At 43.6% G+C, this 20,213-nt stretch overlaps 1 protein-coding gene across 1 annotated transcript in view; it reads right to left on the minus strand.

Moving 5' to 3' along the window:
• Positions 1–20,213, minus strand: part of LOC126284526 (uncharacterized) — a 270,111-nt gene that overhangs the window by 135,100 nt on the left and 114,798 nt on the right. Inside the window, exon 4 of the mRNA XM_049983541.1 lies at positions 8,842–8,896. The gene's annotated coding sequence lies outside the window, so the exon portion shown is untranslated. The remainder of the gene's footprint in view (positions 1–8,841; positions 8,897–20,213) is intronic.

Below are 20,213 nucleotides of genomic sequence, written 5' to 3' on the forward strand. Positions count from 1 at the left end.
TACATTTCCAAAAATGCAACTAAGAATGCTTTTTTGTGCATGCATAATTTGTTCGGATTGGAAGGCGTACATCTACATCTACATCCGTACTCCGCAAGCCACCTGACGGTGTGTGGCGGAGGGTACCCTGAGTACCTCTATCGGTTCTCCCTTCTATTCCAGTCTCGCACTGTACGTGGAAAGAAAGACTGTCGGTATGCCTCCGTGTGGGCTCCAATCTCTCTGATTTTATCCTCATGGTCTCTTCGCGAGATATACGTAGGAGGGAGCAATATACTGCTTGACTCTTCGGTGAAGGTATGTTCTCGAAACTTCAACAAAAGCCCGTACCGAGCTACTGAGCGTCTCTCCTGCAGAGTCTTCCACTGGAGTTTATCTATCATCTCCGTAACGCTTTCGCAATTACTAAATGATCCTGTAACGAAGCGCGCTGCTCTCCGTTGGATCTTCTCTATCTCTTCTATCAACCCTACCTGGTGCGGATCCCACACTGCTGAGCAGTATTCAAGCATTGGGCGAACAAGCGTACTGTAACCTACTTCCTTTGTTGTCGGATTGCATTTCCTTAGGATTCTTCCAATGAATCTCAGTCTGGCATTTGCTTTACCGACGATCAACTTTATATGATCATTCCATTTTAAATCACTCCTAATGCGTACTCCCAGATAATTTATGGAATTAACTGCTTCCAGTTGCTGACCTGCTATTTTGTAGCTAAATGATAAGGGACCTATCTTTCTATGTATTCGCATCACATTACACTTCGCTACATTGAGATTCAATTGCCATTCCGTGCACCATGCGTCAATTCGCTGCAGATCCTCCTGCATTTCAGTACAATTTTCCATTGTTGCAACCTCTCGATACACCACAGCATCATCTGCAAAAAGCCTCAGTGAACTTCCGATGTCATCCACCAGGTCATTTATGTATATTGTGAATAGCAACGGTCCTATGACACTCCCCTGCGGCACACCTGAAATCACTCTTACTTCGGAAGACTTCTCTCCATTGAGAATGACGTGCTGCGTTCTGTTATCTAGGAACTCCTCAATCCAATCACACAATTGATCTGATAGTCCGTATGCTCTTACTTTGTTCATTAAACGACTATGGGGAAGTGTGTCAAACGCCTTGCGGAAGTCAAGAAACACGGCATCTACCTGTGAACCCGTGTCTAAGGCCCTCTGAGTCTCGTGGACGAATAGCGCGAGCTGGGTTTCACACGATCGTCTTTTTCGAAACCCATGCTGATTCCTACAGAGTAGATTTCTAGTCTCCCGAATTAGGTGGAAATCTCTTGCGCTGTTTAGCACACGACAGGCAGCTGACGCGCATGTGTGTATCGTTGTGTAGTGTGTGAGGTTATGCTTTAAGGTGATTTACGTGCAGTGATGTGTGTTGGTGTCGAAGATAGCACGCTGAAATTTGAAGGTGACTTAAGACAAAAAGATGTTTTATGAAATGGCACTTCTAAAATTTATCTGAATAAAAATTTGAGATCTAATGTTCTGAGTTCAATATTAGCTTGACCTTAGCGGGGAATAAAAATAAGATTGAGAGTCTCAGATCATATTACCGTAGATAATAAAATAATTCTCGAAGTAGGAAACATAGAAGAAGAAGGCTACCAGTTTATAAAAAATGCATGTGAAAACTGTATTCATATTAATAGCACAACCATTGAAGAGCCTGACATCTAAACAAAAGAAAAGGTGGCATAGGTGCATCTGCTAGTAGGTACTGAAAAGAAGGGCAATGGTGCTGGAAAACACAATCTTCGTTCTGGTGGATTCTGGAATGCGTGACTTTCGACATTCCTGAATTTGTCGAGCCAGATGATGTTCATATATAATAATTTTATTAAAGTTACGTAAAAAAGCTATTTTATAAAACAAATTACAAATATTGTACTGAAAATCAATTGAACTTCACATAACGATGTTGAAAATCTCTTAAATACTACTCAGTTTCGGGAATAAACACTGAAATGCTTTGTCAGCCGGAGTGGCCGAGCGGTTCTAGGCGCTACAGCCTGGAATCCTGCCTCGGGCATGGATGTAAGTGATGTTCTTAGGTTAGTTAGGTTTAAGTAGTTCTAAGTTCTAGAGGACTGATGACCTCAGAAGTTAAGTCCCATAGTGCTCACAGCCATTTGAATCATTTTGAACTGAAATGCTTTGTTTTGAAATGAGAGATAAAAAGCTCAAAATGGTTTTTAAGTCGGCGGCCGCCAGCTAACGAAGTGTTATTCCCAGCCTTATCGCTGCAGTTTTCCATAAAATCTTGCTGTGACATCCTCGTACTTCCGTTAATTAGAAACTGTTTTACCCACAGCCTCCGTCGTTCTTTTTCTGTCCGCCATTCATCACAATAAGCTCGTCTGCTATAGCACATGAGAAACGAGGCATCGTGTGGACATACCTTAATGCATACCAAACTCTCGAGGAAGCCTTTATCCTGAATTGGTGTCAAACGGCTGATGACGACGATTAACTAGAAATATGAATTTACGAGATCAGCTTCATTGGGACTGAACGTTTTACCTTCTGCATCAGTGAAAAACTTGTACATTTGCACTTGCACTCTGGTGGGAAACTCGTTCTCTTCGATAAAATGAGCGCCAAATACGATGACCATCGTCTTACGATATCTGATAATGATCGTAGTGACCTCAGTTATGTGCTAGGTTCACTATCTGGTTTGTAAACAACAACGGTGAGATGCACTGAACGCTTACAGGCAGAAACACAATATACCACGATTTGGTCGTGGTGTGGCGTATCCCATTAACAAAGCGCCTCGCAGAAGCATATAATTCATACACGACGGGTTAAAATGGATATATTTCTTGACGAGTTTATGATTTTAAGAGTCGAAGGACATGAGAGGGAAGCAGTGGTAGAGAAGCACATCAGAGGGAAGCACTGGTAGAGAAGGCAGTGAGTAAAGGTTGTTGCTAATCCTCGATGTTACTACATCTTTACACTGAGCAAAGCAGTAAAGATAGCCAAAGAAAAAATAACAGAAGAAATTAAAGTCCAGGGAGCAGAAATAAAAACTTTGAGGCTTTACGATGACACTGAATTTCTGTCAGAGATAGCGAAGGACTTGGAACTGCAATTGGATGAAATAGACAATGTCTTGAAAGGAGGATATAAAATGAGAAAACAATCTATGCTGAGTGAATCAGACTGGGAAATGAGACACTAAAAGCAGTAGGAGAATTTTGCTAAGTGGGCAGTAAATAACTAATGATAGCCGAGTTAGAGAGAATATAAAATGTAGACCGGCAATGGCAAGAGATGTGTTTCTGAAGAACAGAAATTTGTTCAAAAATGGGTCTGAGCTCTATGGGACTTAACATCTGTGGTCATCAGTCCCCTAGGACTTAGAACTATTTAAACCTAACTAACCTAAGGACATGACACACATCCATGCCCGAGGCAGGATTCGAACCTGCGACCGTAGCAGTCGCGCGGTTACGGACTGAAGCGCCTAGAAGCGCTCGGCCACCGCGGCCGGCTCATACTTGTTACTGCCTACTTTTTCCGCTTCTGTCAATAATTGCCTTAATGATTTCTAGCTGAATTTCGTTATGAATCTTCACGCATTGCCAAATTTGCACACTTTCATGGTAGGTCAGCAACGGACATACAGTATGACTGGTCTGAACGTTGACACAGACCGTTTCGTGGCCGAATGCGCTTAATATTTTCCTAATTCGTAATGGTCTGGGGTACTTTGTCTTAGTAAAACAGTTATATCTATAAGCTGAAATTCATTTTTATTAGTACAGATCATACTAATAAGCGTTTCTTATTTCATTTATATCTTATATTTACGTGTTGTGTTTAACACACTAATCAGCATTAATATAGTCATACACAAGATTGAAAACAGTCTGACAAAGGTCGGATAGTTTGTCAATTTCACGCCTGTGCATAGTATGTTGGTAGCACTTCGTCGCCCTGCCTGTTATGCTGTGTAGCAGACTTTAAAGCTGTGCGGATCATCATAACGGAAAGGCGAGGGGTCTCGCTCGTTTTGTCCACGACTGTACGAGTAGCAGATGTACGCTATTATTGTTTCTCGTGAGTAAACACTACGGTGCGGAGACTCTTGCCAGATCTTGTCCGGTCACTGAGGACTGAGGGATGGGAGTGAGGTAGCGTGAATCACTCACTCGTTTACTTTTCTTCGGATCCATTACGTTCACTCGGTCGGTCGCCGCTCGGATATGGAACGTGGCACCGGCGCGATACGCATGAAATGTTGCAGACAGTCGGCGCGTCGTCAGTCAAAGCTACTTGCGCGTCCTTTCGACTTTCGTGTGAACTGGGCCTTTCTCGACGCGGCGCGTGTTCCCACTGAGCTGCCGATTTCTCGGAAAGGGCATTCCGCCCCCCTAGGGGCGCGGCGTGAAGCTTAACTCGAGCTGACGCTGTGAAACTTGCATGAGTCCTTCCCGGAAGTGCTCGGCTCAAACCGTCAAAGACAGCCGCCACAGGCGCGCTCCGTCGCCCCTGGCAGAGGGCAGAAATGCACACACCGCCGCTGGAAGACCAGTCTCACTGATAACGCCGACCTTTCCTGAACACGTCTGCTGCCTCAGCATCGGAGGCTATTCCTGTATCCATTCGCTCGGCCTACTCTGCGAAATCCATCTCGAGCTACGTTTTCCTAGCTGCGGGGATTTCCCGCAACGTGCTGCGTCAAGCGCTTAGGAGAGAGCCTGTCCCCTCGCACAGAGCAAACGGACCAGACCGTTCTGCTGTGGTGCGGCCCTACCTGCGGGACGCGCCTGCGTGCTTCGGGAGGAGTCTCTCTGGCACGTCGCGTCGCAGAGATTTGCTCCGTTGGAGGAATGCGGGGAGTCGAGCTGAGCAGCAGCGGTTACTGGACGACAGCTGCTGTATTTGTTCGGCGCGCACAGGCAACAAGATATAATTGTTGAAACATTCATCAGAAATGTCGGTTTGCCGCTTCTCTGCCTCAGAGAATGAGCAGCTTAGCGAGTTGATATTCGAACAGCTTAGTTTGTGAAATATGGCTTACACGGAGATGAAAAAAGAAGTGCAAAAGCTGTTAATTTTGGCAGGAACCGCAAGGAAAATAAATGAAACATGCCAGGAGAAATCTATTTGATTATGTCCAATGTAATACATTTGTAAATATTCAGGGCGGCCATTGATAGTGACCGAGCCAAATATCTAATGAAATAAGCATTAAACGAAAAAACTACAATGAACGAAACTCGTCTAGCTTGAAGGGGGAAACCAGATAGCGCTATGGTTGCCCCGCTACCTGGCGCTGCCATAGGTCAAACGGATATCAACTGCGTTTTTAAAAATAGGAACCTTCATTTTTGTTACATGTTCCTGTAGTACGTAAAGAAATATGAGTGATTTCGCTTTGTGATAGATGGCGTTGTAATAGTCACAAACGTATAAGTACGTGGTATCACGTAACATTCCGCTAGTCCAGGCGGTATTTGCTTCTTCATATATTACCCATGTTTAAATGGACCGTTTACCAATTGCGGAAAAGGTCGATATCGTGTTGATATATGGCTATTGTGATCAAAACGCCCAACGGGCATGTGCTATGTATCCTGCTCGGTATCCTGGACGACATCATCCAAGTGTCCGGACCGTTCGCCGGATAGTTACGTTATTTAAGGGAACAGGAAGTGTGCAGCCACATGTGAAACGTCAACCACGACCTGCAAAAAATGATGATGCACAAGTAGGTGTTTCAGCTGCTGTCGCGGCTAATCCGCACATCAGTAGCAGACAAATTGCGCGAGAATCGGGAATCTCAAAAACGTCGGTGTTGAGGACGCTACATCAACATCGATTGCACCCGTACCATATTTCTGTGCGCCAGGAATTGCATGGTGACGACTTTGAACGTAGTGTACAGTTCTGCCACGGGCACAAGAGAAATTATGGGACGAAGACAGATATTTTGCACGCGTTCTATTTAGCGACGAAGCGTCATTCACCGACAGCGGTAAGGTAAACCCCCATAATATGCACTGTTGGTCAACGGAAAATCCACTATGGTTGCGACATGCGACAAGTGGAACATCAGCGACCTTGGCTTGTTAATGTATGGTGCGGCATTATGGAAGGATGGATAATTAGCCCCCATTTTATCGATGGCAATCTAAATGGTGCAATGTATTCTGATTTCCTACGTAATGTTCTGCCGATATTACGACAAGATGTTTCACTGCATGACAGAATGGCGATGTACTTCAAACATGGTGTATGTCCGGCACATAGCTCGCGTGCGGTTGAAGCGGTACTAAATAGCATATTTCATGATAGGTGGATTGGTCGTCGAAGCACCATACCATGGTCCGCAAGTTATTCGGATCTGACGTCCCCGGATTTCTTTTTGTGGGGAAGTTGAAGCATATTTGCTAGCGTGATCCACCGACAACGCTTGACAACATGCGTCAGCGCATTGTAAAAGAATGTGCGAACATTACGGAAGGCGAACTACTCGCTGTTGAGAGGATTGTCGTTACACGTATTTACAGGTAATCACGCTGTAACAGCAAGCGTTCTCAGAAATGATAAGTTCACAAAGGTACATGTATCACATTGAAGCAACCGAAATAAAATGTTCAAAAGTACCTACGTTCTGTATTTTAATTTAAAAAAACCTATCTGTTACCAGCTGTTCATCTAAAATTGTGAGCCGTATTTTTGTGTCTATTACAGCGCCATCTACCACAAAGCGAAAAAAGTGGTCCAACTAAAACATTCATGTTTCTTTACGTACTACACGGATATGAAATAAAAAATGGGGGTTCGAATTTAAAAAAAAAAACGCTGTTGATATCCGTTGACCTATGGCAGCGCCATATAGCGGGCCAACCATAGCGCCACCTGGTTTCCCCCTTCAAGCTAGACAAGTTTCGTTCTTTGTAGTTTTCTTGTTTGACTTTTATTTCGTGAGATATTTGGCCCGCTCACGATCAGTGCACCACCCTGTATCTGTAGTGGGCCATTAACCACCATTATAATGAGCTGGATGTTGTTGCTGCCATCAGTACTGTGAAAGCTGATTAAAATCCGGCCCGTTGAAGTAATCAGTGGATCCGCTTCTCACAGCGAATACCTCAGTTTTCACGTAACCGCCGACACGCAGTAAGTTATCGTTGGGGACTTCGTTAACCTTGATATGTTTACGTTGTAAGGCAGTGGAAACTGGCATTTCTCCGCTTCATCGAGCAACTCTTTTGTTCTTCTTCACGATATAAGAACATTTGTGTGACTGCTTTGCGCTTCTGGAGTACGCTTCTCAATAATATATAGTCCTCCTCCTCTTAACTAACTTCCATGTACTTTCGGAGTGCCAGAATTAACACGTTTTTAGAGCTCCACTACGCCACATGTTTTGCCTTCACTGCCTCCGATAATACTGCCGTGCCGCCCTGCATCGCGCGTACAATGACAAATTGCCAATGAGGCACACAGTACTGCTCTCGCCTAGGGGAAACTGTAGCACCCACCGATTTCCAACAAACCTTAAAAATAAATTCAAACCTTTCCGAAACTTTTTCTCGTTTTGATCCCCCACAAAAAATGTGGAGCGGAAAAGTTTGTCGATTGCTACATTTCGGTTGCTGGTTTGCTGAAAACTACGCGTTATAATTACATTTTAATTTATTACTTCACTGTTACTCACTCTATTGGCCATAATGCTTGTACACGATGTCGACCTGTACTACTGAAGCCAACTATGAAATCATGTTGTTGTACGAGAAATAGGTCAGGAGATGTGGCGTGTTACTATTGAGTAGCGCGAAACATCAAGTTTTCTTCAAAGCCTAAATATTTCTCTATTTCAGTAGCACAACATTTTCACCGAATTAGAAAAGGCGTCAGAACGTAGTTCTCGTATCATGTACTGTTATCAAATTGTAGAAAATAAACACTACTTTCGTTTTTTAAGCTCTGACGCTCAGCGCCTCTTGCCTAGGAAAACATTTCTCGCAGCGTCCTGTGGCCCGCATCGGACATCAAAAGAAGCAAATGTGTTCCGCAGAACGCTGCGATAAATTTCCGGAGGAGTCGAAATAACATGGGTGAACGTGGGCGTCACGAACACCTCCCCCTTCCAACATATATAGGAATTCTGTAAATTGCAAGCTACGTTTCACAAAAGATACATCTTTCAGTTGTCTATGATGAGGACCTGCCTACAAACACGAGCTTAAAACCTGACTGCTGACTTTCCATCTAAGTAACGGCACACACGCTAACCGTACCTGCTATAGACATGACACAGTTCTTTAAGCCCACAAGTAAAACCGACTAATAATTGGAAGTTCAGTAAAGGCTTCCCTACACTGTCAAATAATTTTATCAAAAAAGGTATTTAAATAGCCCGTCACTCATTCTTGTGATAGGAAATAATACGGTATTTTGCTATGACGTTTCGTACGATCACTCTATCTTTCCGCCATTTACCTTTTTTTCTTGTTTTTCTTTCTCTCTCACCAAAAAAAAACTGTGCACTAGATGAAGCATTCATTTCTTTTATTGATATTGAATTAATATAACTGGTTTCTAAATTGTACAATTTCATCTTCACATATCCTTCTGCAACTCCACGCAATGGAAACAAAGCGATCTGAAGAAGAAATGGTATTATTTCTAAGGCAATAATGTGAGCTGAATCGTACCAATAAAACAGGTGAGTGGATTAACCAGCGACAATGAATTAATGAAATACACTTGAACTCCTTTATGTTTCTATCATAGGAGATCAATCACATCAAAATAGAAGTAATAACAGTTTACTGAAATAAATTATACATACCCTCATCTGGCTGATCTTCATTGGACGGCTAAGTTTAGCCTTCCTTCGGTTCATTCTGAAAAACACAAACACGACACGTAAATAGAAGTAACACTGTGGAAAGTACCAATATACGATCGTTAGGATAAGTATGACATGAACTGTTGACCTCAAGTGTCAGGCTGTCACATTTATAGGCTTACATAAATTTTGTAACACTCTCATTTCATTTATCTGGTCAGTATAAAACTCAATTTATTATATTGATTCATACTGCACATTAATTATATTTCAATTTCATCGGGGGCAAAAACACCGCTGCCTTGATTTCACTGCTAATAATCGATACTTAAACATAAATCATAACCAATTCTCAATTTGTAATTCCAGAATAATTTTTACGTGCAATGAAACTAGCTTTTCGTTTGTATTTGTGTTAAGAACTTAACGTACTTGTTAGGAACAATTTCCAACCAATAACTTTCACCCTACATGTAATTTTGTAAAACGCATTGTTTTGGACATATGTTGTAAATTGAATGACAACAATCTGATGCACTGGTTTTTGTTAGTTTGCATTGTCCACTATTGTACTGTGTCGTTTGTATAGCTACTTTTCACGTGGCATGTTGCCCATGAAAATCCAGAAACTATTACATTTTAACAAGATGCAGTGCCGGAAAAAAATGGAGCACCAGTGGCATATTAAGGGGTTCAGGTATTAGTGATTCATTTGTCACACTCATCGGTGATGAGAAAGCACTTAGGAGGGCTGTCCGTGCGCCCTCTGTTTTCACTCTGCAGGCAGCAACTGCGGTGAGTGTAGAGGAGAACACTGTTTCCAAATATATTCATGTCCGCGCTGACGAGAACCTATTCCTGTTGAACAACTTCAGCCATTTGAATGCAGTCGCATTGTGAGCCTGCGGAAAGCTGGATGACGTCTCCACGGATTGTTGTAGATTCTGGCCATAAAGTATCGGTGACGTGACGCTGGTTTCGGCAGTGGTCTGTTCTGGATAGTACAACGATAAAAGCATCCCAGATTTAAAACAAAGGTTAGATGGGTAGATCACGTAACTAATAAGGAGGTATTGAACAGAATTGGGGAGAAGAGGAATTTTTGGCACAACTTGACTAGAAGAAGGGATCGGTTGGTAGGACATGTCCTGAGGCATCAAGGTATCACAAATTTAGCATTGGAGGGCAGCGTGGAGGGTAAAAATCGTAAAGGGACACCAAGAGGTGAATACACTAAGCAGATTCAGAAGGATGTAGGTTGCAGTAGGTACTGGGAGATGAAGGAGCTTGCACAGGATAGATTAGCATGGACAGCTGCATCAAACCAGTCTCAGGACTGAAGACCACAACAACAACAACAACAACAAAATCACCTGAACTCACGAAGTTTTACAGAAGCTCGAAATGTAATGCAGGCATCGTTTCAAGGTGCTTTTAATAAGTTCCACAAGACTCTCTTTAGAAAACTAAAAAAAATCCTAAGAGATTCTGGTCGTATGTAAAATAAACCAGCGGGAAGACACATTCAGTGTCTTCACTATGCGATAGCGATAGTACTGTTACCGATGGCAGTGTCACAAAAGTGAAGTTGCTAAATGTGGTTTTCCGAAATCTCTTCACCAAAGAAGACGAAGTAAATTTCCCAGAATTCGAATCAAGAACAGCTACCAATCGGAGTAACTTACAAGTACGGTGTGACTCAAAAATTTTTAACATTTGAAACTACATTAATTCACGGAATAAAGTAGGTAGATAGGTAAACCTTGACACACGTTCCCGGAATGGCATGAGGCTTTTTTGAAACCAAAAGCGAATACAAAAGTCGGCCAAAAGTTGGCGCTGCACCGCGATACGGAGTGGTGTTGCATGAGTACACCTTCAACTGCATAATTTGAACTACCGAAAATCCTAGAACTATCGTGGAAACTCTTTTGCATGGCGAGAAAGCGACGGTGTGGTGTGGCTTTACCATATCAATCGTAATCCGACCCTTTTTCTTCGAGGAAATGCAGGGTGCTGATTTTCAAACTGTCGCCGGGAAAGGGTGCGAAGTACGCCGATATGTTGCAGAATCCCTAGGCTGGCTGATAAACAACTGCTGGACTTACTTTCATGCAGGACAGCGCTCCACCTCACAATGCCGTACTTGTGAATGATCTCTTTCGAACATATTTTGGTGAGTATCGAGTGCTAAGTCGCCACTTCCGTCACGTCTGGCCTCCCTGGTCCTCATAGCTCAACCTGTGTAATTTTTGGTTGTGGTGTTACCTGACGTCGCAAGTCTACCATGGTCTTTCGACCTCATTAAGGATGCTAAAAGACAACATTCGAAGGCAGTTTCCCACCATACCTACTGAGTTGCTGTCTAGTGTTGCTCATAACTTTGTCCCTCGACTACAGATATTGTTGATGAATGAAGGGTGGTATGATGAGCATTTACTATAAAGAACATCGTCTTTGCTAAAAATCAATTGCTTTTGTATCATATGAAGCGCGATTTGTTGGTAATTTTCTGCATTTTTTTTGGTCTCAATAAAACCCCATGTCATTTCAAGCAAAGCGTTCATTTTTACCTTCTACCCATTTAAAAAATTAAGGTTACCATAAAAAGTTGGATGAGGTCTTCGACGCGCTCACCCATGTGTGTTCGAGCTCTCAGTCGGTCTATCCACTTCGCCTGACTGCTGCCTGCCAGCCAAACTCCATCAGTACTGCCATATACGGTCACCAGAGTCCACACACGGTCGACGCTCATTCACAGCCCAACTGGTCTGCCAACCAGCTCGCCAACCACAGCTCCGACCATCCAACCACTTGTAGGACGCTACCTGGCTGTGCTGATGAAGTGTGGGCTGGCAGACATCAGCCGAGCTAAGCAGTTAGAGGCCCACCGGTAGAACTGATGGAGCTGGACCACAGACCCAACAGTGAGCCCATAGCCCACACATACGCAGACGGGTTGAGGCTGATCCGCTGGGCGAGCGCGTCGGCGGATAAGGAATGAAGGAATGGAAAAACAACGGACTTGAAAGAGGCCCTGTGGAGCTGAGTGGTTGGCAGTACGAGCGAGCAGTCCGGAAGGCTCGCAGTACTGTGCTGACTGGTGTTGCCGCCCACTCTCAGGCCGACTCGCATGACTGTGTGTGGGGGCACACTGCGACTGCGAGGCAGCTTCCACCACTCCAGAACAGAAGAGTGAAGGGCGGAGCGTGGAGTGACGCGTAGCGGTCGGCGTTAGCAGGCAGCGGTGGGCCGGTGGAGCCGACGCGTCCTCACCAAGGGCCCGGCCGCTACAAAATGGCCCACACAAGGGCGAACGTGTCGGGCCAGATCCGGTCGGCGGGGGAGGTTGGCGGACTCGTCGGCTCTCTACTCCTAGAGAGTGTGGACTGCACACAGGGAGTCCCGAGAGACAGTCCGATTCGTTTTTAAGTCTGCACACTATACGGCAGTCTGTGTGCTGTCAAGAAATAGAACAGGCGCTAGTGCTACGTAGCATATATGGGCAGAAGAAAGTTGTGCATGCTCTTGCACCGTCTTAACTGATATTGTTCGTCGTTGGTAACGTCTAGTTATGAGTACCGTGGCTAACATTTTTTCGTGAAGTTCGAACCAAATTTGTACTACGATTTTATTAGAAACTTACATCTGGAAGATAAATTTGTTTTGGGCTAAATTAAGCTAACATTTGTTGTTTTATTATTAATTTTCATAGTTAAGTTGTGGGACTTTGAGCACGAAAAACTAGAGCCCATCAATTCTATGCATTTTGTGGTCAAGGTTCTACGTGTAATTTATTCTGCTGTCTTTCCCGATGTCTTCAATATTGGCTTTTCCCTCATAACAGTATGTTTTGTTCTTTGTGAAAAATTAAGAAAACATTAATTACTGTACGGAAATTACACACACATGTATTCGTTGCCACTCAGACGTTTTTCTCTACTCACTGTCTCATCATTAAGAAAGTTCTAATTACTGTTATTCACTGTGTATTTATTGGAGAAACTTTTAATATTCCTCTAATCATAGCCGTTGCTTTCTCTCGCTAAAAGTTGCTCTATCGATTGTGAACTCATTTAATAGGTTGTCTGTAATGTTCTGTGTTTATTTTAAATATTTGAAAAAGATTTGCTTGTTTAGAATTATATGTATTATCCATGTTATTAATGAACACTGTATTGTGATAAAAGTGTATCGCTCCACAGCTCCAGTCAGTTTTACTCTGCAACGCGTGTTACTCCAAATTCGGCCGTACCACAACTGAAATATATTGCATGAGGACAGTTTCAGAGCGGCACAGAGCTTCTGTCAGAAAATCGATCGGTTAAAAAAAAATGTCTTATTCTTATGGTACTGACTCTTCAAATATTTTGAAACTATCCATTTGTGTTGCCATCTTCCCGGCTACACACCCATTACTCGAAACGTGGTCAATAACTGTGCCACATGAACCAATTTGTCGCTCCTTTACAACTTTTCCAGTGTTCCCAAAAATGTCAAATTAATTACGCTAGGATATGTTGGAAAAAGTTTCCTCCAACTGTTCAATTTGCTGGAGATAGTTTTCCATATTCACCTCTCTCTATACTCTTTCTTGTGCATCTAGTCTCCGTGCTTTATCTGTCACATTCTCTTCCATATTTTGCTATGAGATACACTTAGTCTCGGATCTGTTTTTCGCACCCGGACTTGAATGTACGGTATCAGTAAAGTTCTATTCTTAAAGATAGCTTTCTTTTCCTTTGATATTAGCCCGTATAATCTTCTATTGCTTTAGAAATAACACAATTCTTTCACTTTCTCTGTCTGTTTTTCTTTTGTATCGATGTCAGCCTGATTCTTATTTAATGAGCTCTAATCAATGGCTCTTCTAATATTTTATTACTCTTCGTCATAAAAAGTTTGTACTCTGGGAGTAACATCGGCAACTATTTCGTTTATACTTTTTGTACTGAATCCATATTTGTTATTTATCATAAATGCATCCGCGAATGGCGAATGAGGGTAAGAGCAAATTCCGTGTATGAAAAGTGTTAAATCTCTTGTCTTGATAATATGAGCTTCACTGGAAATATTACAAATTTCATCCGATACGCTAAGCACCCTTCTTCTACGGTTCTTACGAAACCGTAGAGCACAAAAATACAAGGAAGTAGATCTGTTTCAAATACGGTTACAGCAATTACTTCGGGTTAGTACGATTTATAGATGCTTCAAGATTCGTCGACCAAACCCTGCAAGCAAATACAGGAAGATCCATTTCTAGAGTAGTCGCTAACTTACCCTGTTTACGTCGCGTGACCCGATGACCGGTTTCGCTCTCAAGCTACTAAGTTATCAAGCCATTTCATCTGCACTGCTGGTATTCTAAGAAAACCCCCGACCTGAACTCTCACCTCATCTGCAACGCAAGTAGCCTCGGAGTGCTGCGCGAACAAAGCGAAAACTTTAGTTCTGTTTGTCATTCTGAGTTAACGTGACTTCGTCTGCCCTTTTGCAATGGATGTCGCTGGCGCCTTTAAGCGTCGTGCTCGTCTCATATTGAAGCTTCCTTTGGGCATGGACAGGCATCTTTGCATCCATAAATTTAAAGTGCTCTCTTTCTTGCTTTATTTATTTCCTCCTGTTACCCAATATTTATAATAACAGAACAACTTCAGTTTTCAAAAACTTTTGTTTCATTATGTACCGAGCAATGTGGCGCAATGGTAAAGCATTCGGCTCACATTCGGGAGGGCATTGGTTCAAACCCCGCCTGCCTATCCAGATTTAGGCAAACGGCGAGTTGGTTCCTTTGAAAGGCCACGGACCACATCCTTCCCCATCCTTCCCCAGTTAGAGCTTGGCTCCGTCTCTAAAAACGTCTCCTGTCGACGACGGAAAAAGCAATCCCTAATCTTTCTTCATTCCCTTCTTCACTTTTTTGTAATCTCTGATTAAAATTGTGCTCGTAGACAGATGAAAACCACTCTGGAACGGTATAAGATTATTTTTAACTCTAAACATTTCAGTAGGATCCTGTTGAATCACTTCCGTCAATACAAAATTGGTCTCTCATATCTTTTGAGGATGAGATGCTGTTTTAACGCATTCGTTCTGAAACGAATCTTATCCAGAACAATTTCTGGTAAGTGAAAACTGTAGAGGTAATCACCCATGATATACCACTAGGTTTTAAAAGAAATTATGCGAATCGGCACACGGGGCCATGATACAGAAATAAAAAGGTATAATATACGTGTCGAATAAATTTCTTTTATTTCTATGATCACAAAACATTAACAAATAGTGGACAGTGTAGTCTTAAAACAATAAAATATGCGTAACTACGTTTTAAAATGCAGACTATCCACTAGGTATTTTTTTTTCATGTTTAGTTGTAGTTGTGAAAAATGTTCATCGCTGGCACTAACCTGTAGTTTACGGATCGAACAGTTTTGTGATCACAGATAAAAATAAAAGAAATCTATTCTACAGATTCTAGATCAGTGTTTTATTAGCGACTATGTCGCAGCTTGTGATATACACCTTAATAAATAAGAAGAAGACAGATGGACAGTGAAGGAATTATGCGAATGGGACGTAAATCTCTAGATGTGATATAAATGTACAGACAAACAAAGGATTATAATTTCAGAAAAAAAATGGATGATTAACTCAAGAGAAAGGGCACATAAATTGAGAAAGTCAATGAAGTGCTGTTTCTGCTCTGAGCCTTATGCGAGCAGTTGTTCGGCTTGGCACTGAGTGACAGAGTTGTTGAATGTCGTCCTGAGAGACATCGTCTCAAATTCTGCCCAACTGGCGCGTTAGATCGTCAAAATCCTGTGCTGGTTGGAAGGCCTTACCCGTAATGCTGCAAACGTTCTTTATTGGGGAGAGGTTCGGCGACATTGCTGGCCAAGGTAGAGTTTGGCTACAACGAAGACAAACTGCAGTAACTCTCGCAGTGTGCGGGCGGGAGTTGTCTAACTGAAATGTAAGCCTAGGATGGTTTTCCATGAAGGGCAACAACACGGGGCGCTGAATATCGTCGACGTACCGCTGTGCTGTTAGAGTGCCGCGTATGAGAACCAAAGGAGTCGTCCTGCTATGAAAGGAAATGCCACCTAAGACCATGACGCCTGATTGACAGGCCATATGGCGGGAGTCAGTCAGGTTGGTATCCCATCAGTGTCCAGGACGTCTCCAGACATGCTCATTTCGAAGCGGGACTGATCATTGGAGGCAACTCTACTACAGCCAATGAGATTCCAGATCGAAGACGTGTCTGGAGATGCCCCGAACAGCGGTGGGATACCAACCTGACTATCGCCCGCCATACGGCCAAACAACCAGGAGTGAAGGCCTGGGGTGCCGTTTCTTTCCATGGCAGGACCCCTTTGGTTGTCATCCACGGCACATTTACAGCTCAGCGGTATGTCGACGATATTCTGCGCCCCGGTTTGTTCCCCTTCATGGCAAATCATCCTGCGCTCACATTTCAGCAAGATAACGCCCACCTGCTCGCGGCTAGAGTTTCTACTGCTTTATTTTCGTGCTTGCCAGTCTCTGCATTGGCCAGAAAGACCACCGGATCTTTCCTCAATTGAGAATGTTTTGAGCTTTATGGGCAAGGCCCTCAAACGAGCTCGGGATTCTGACGGTCTAATACGCCAATTGGACAGAATTTTCCACGGTATCTGTCAGGAGGACACCCAACAACTCTATCAATCAATCCCAGGCCTAATAACTCCTTCTTACGGGCTAGAGGTGGACTAACACGTTATGATTTGCTCAATCTGTGAAGCTCTTTCTCTTAAATAAACCATGCGGTTTTTTCTGAAATTGTAAATATTTGTTTGTACTTTTATCCCTTAGACTGTATTTATCATATTAATACCTTCAATTCTAATTATTTGCCCAGATAGTATTGAATTGTACGGAAATGAAACATTGATGTTTGGTTATTCAGACAAAAGGGAAAGCCGCGTGGGATTAGCCGAGCGATCTAAGTCGCTGCAGTAATGGACTGTGAAGCTGGTCCCGGCGGAGGTTCGAGTCCTACCTCGGACATGTGTGTGTGTGTGTGTGTGTGTGTGTGTGTGTGTGTGTGTGTGTGTCCAAAGGAAAATTTAGGTTAAGCAGTGTGTAAGCTTAGAGACGGTTGACCTTAGCAGTTAAGTCCCATAACATTTCACACACGTTTGAACATTTTTTAACAAAAGGGAAAAAGAGACTTTTCGACATCTACATTTATACTCCGCAAGCCACTCAACGGTGTGTGGCGTAGGGCACTTTACGTGCCACTGTCATTACCTCCCTTTCCTGTTCCAGTCGCGTATGGTTCGCCGGAAGAGCGACTGCCGGAAAGCCTCCGTGTGCGCTCGAAACTCTCTAATTTTACATTCGTGATCTCCCCGGGAGGTTTAAGTAGGGGGAAGCAATATATTCGATACCTCATCCAGAAACGCACCCTCTCGAAACCTGGACAGCAAGCTACACCACGATGCAGAGCGTCTCTCTTGCAGAGTCTGCCACTTGAGTTTGCTAAACATGTCCGTAACGGTATCACGCTTACCAAATAACCCTGTGACGAAACGCACCGCTGTTCTTTGGATCTTCTCCATCTCCTCTGTCAACATGACCTGGTACTGATCTCACACTGATGAGCAATACTCAAGTATAGGTGCAATGAGTGTTTTGCAAGCCACCTCCTTTGTTGATGGACTACATTTTCTAAGGCCTCTCCCAATGAATCTCAACCTGGCACCCGCCTTACCAACAACTAATTTTATATGATCATTCCACTTCAAATCGTTCCGTACGCATACTCCTAGATATTTTACAGAAGTAACTGCTACCAGTGTTTGTTCCGCTATCATATAATCATACAATAAAGGATTCTTCTTTCTATGTATTCCCAGTACATTACATTTGTCTACGAAAATGGTCAGTTGCCACCCCCTGCACCAAGCGCCTATCCGCTGCAGATCTTCCTGCATTTAGCTGCAATTTTCTAATGGTGGTGGTGGTTAGTGTTTAACGTCCCGTCGACAACGAGGTCATTAGAGACGGAGCGGAAGCTCGGGTTAGGGAAGGTTTGGGAAGGAAATCGGCCGTGCCCTTTCAAAGGAACCATCCCGGCATTGGCCTGAAACGATTTAGGGAAATCACGGAAAACCTAAATCAGGATGGCCGGAGACGGGATTGAACCGTCGTCCTCCCGAATGCCAATTTTCTAATGCTGCAACTTCTCTGTATACTAGTGCATCATCCGCGAACTTATGACACTATCTACTAGGTCATATATATATATATATATATATATATATATATATATATATATATATATATATATTGTTAAAAGCAATAACACTCCCCTGTGGCACGCCAAGGGTTACTTTAACGTCTGTAGACGTCTCTCCATTGAGAACAACATGCTGTGTTCTGTTTGCTGAAAACTCTTCAATCCAGCCACACAGCTGGTCTGATATTCCGTAGGCTCTTACTTTGTATATTAGGCGACAGTGCGGAACTGTATCGAGCGTCTTCCGGAAGTCAAGGAAAACAGCATCTACCTGGGAGCCTGTATCTAATATTTTCTGGGTCTCGTGGACAAATAAAGCGAGTTGGGTCTCACACGAGCGCTGTTTCCGGAAACCATGTTGATTCCTACAGAGTAGAATCTGGTGCAACAGAGTAATGGTGAGGATTAGATGAATGGGTCGAGTGAGTGTCAGTAGGTAGGCAAAGATGAAGAGACTTCCACAGGACAGATCTGGATCAAGCCAGAGTTGGGACTGAAGACCACAACAATGACATGTGAAGCGACAGGTTGATCTCGTTCCGGAATTAATCTGGAGGACCTGAAACCGTTTTAACAAAGTGGAAAGGCCCTTCTGTGCGGTACGAGTGCACCAAAGGAAGCACAGGGGAGGCCGTCCATTACTGAGATTCGTCATTAAGACGTTGGCTGCCGCCGCTGCCCGATGACAGGCCCTGGGCGTGCGCCAGCTCGTGTCTTTTTACAGCCGAACGCACGCACACGCATTACATATGCAGTGCTCTCTGTACGAGATCTGCACATACAACTACGAGTAACACTGCCAGGTAGCGGAATAAAGAAGTCCTCTCTGTCGAGATAAAGACACGCATGAGCTTAGGGTCAGTATATCGAGAGAGACGCACACGTTACGCAGACTGTCTATACTTTAGAAATGGAGATATGCACTAAAGTCTTATGCAAAGAATGTACCATAATGGTCTAAATTATGGAAGAAAACAGCCGTTTACTTCCGATCGTGAAGGAATGAATCTCCGTTTCTTCCTCATCATACGGCTGCGTCAGCATCGTCGTCATGTTTCAGTTGTTCACTAAATCGTCAGCCTGTAAAACTTTTCACGAATCTTCAGGTTATTTTGTTTTAAAATACAAAATAGTCATCTGTATTCTGCATCAGATTTTATAGGACTTCGTAAGCATACCGGGCAAAAAAATTTTAACCCACTCACGAAAGAGCGCGCTGGTCTTCTCTAGCTCAGTTCGGCGGGGAAGAGAGCCCGTAAGCTTCTTCAGGTATGCCTGATACGGCTTGAACCACTCGCTGGTGATGGTGATCAGATCCCGTGGAGCTAAAGAATTACGAGGAAGCTGACTGCTGTGTTCCACCCGCTGTTCGAGACGCTCCCATACATTTTCTGTTCGATTAAGATTAGGTGATTCAACGGTGCAATCGAAGTGAAATAGGATGGCGCAGCTTTAGTCCAAACACGAACGTTTACGTACAGCCCTGTGAAGACGGCTCTTGTCATCGCAGAACACAAGAAATGGCACTTCATCACCTAGGCTATTGCAGTAAACGTCCTGGGTTCATGCTCACTTTAACCCGAATGAGTGGGCAGAAATCATGGTACGTAAAATATCCCCAAAATATCATATAATGACCTCCTACCTGTTTCTACACCCTTCACACATCGCGGGTTAACCCTCTCATTCGGCGGTTGGTGCATTCCACGTCCTGCATCATTTGAGAAGGAGCAAAATCGTGACTCGTCGGCTGACACCGCACGCCCGCAGCCAGCTGCTGCCTACTTTATGTGCCGTTTGCTCCACTCAGGTCGTACTCCTCGCTGTGCCGTATCATTTCGCGAGGTCCCCCCCCCCCCCTCCCCACCTCTTCCCCCCAAAATATCTCCATTACATGCAATTCCATTCCCAATAACCGCTCGCAAACGGATTCAGATAGACTGAACAATCCACACTGACATCTGCATCTACATATGCTTCAATACTTCGCAAGCTACCTAACAGTGTATGGCGGAGGGTACTTCTGGCCCACTAACTGATCTCGTCATTCGCGAATGGTGCCTGGCAAGAATGACTGTCGGTA

Source organism: Schistocerca gregaria, chromosome 1, assembly GCF_023897955.1.
Source record: "Schistocerca gregaria isolate iqSchGreg1 chromosome 1, iqSchGreg1.2, whole genome shotgun sequence".
Classification (NCBI taxonomy): Eukaryota; Metazoa; Arthropoda; class Insecta; order Orthoptera; family Acrididae; genus Schistocerca; species Schistocerca gregaria.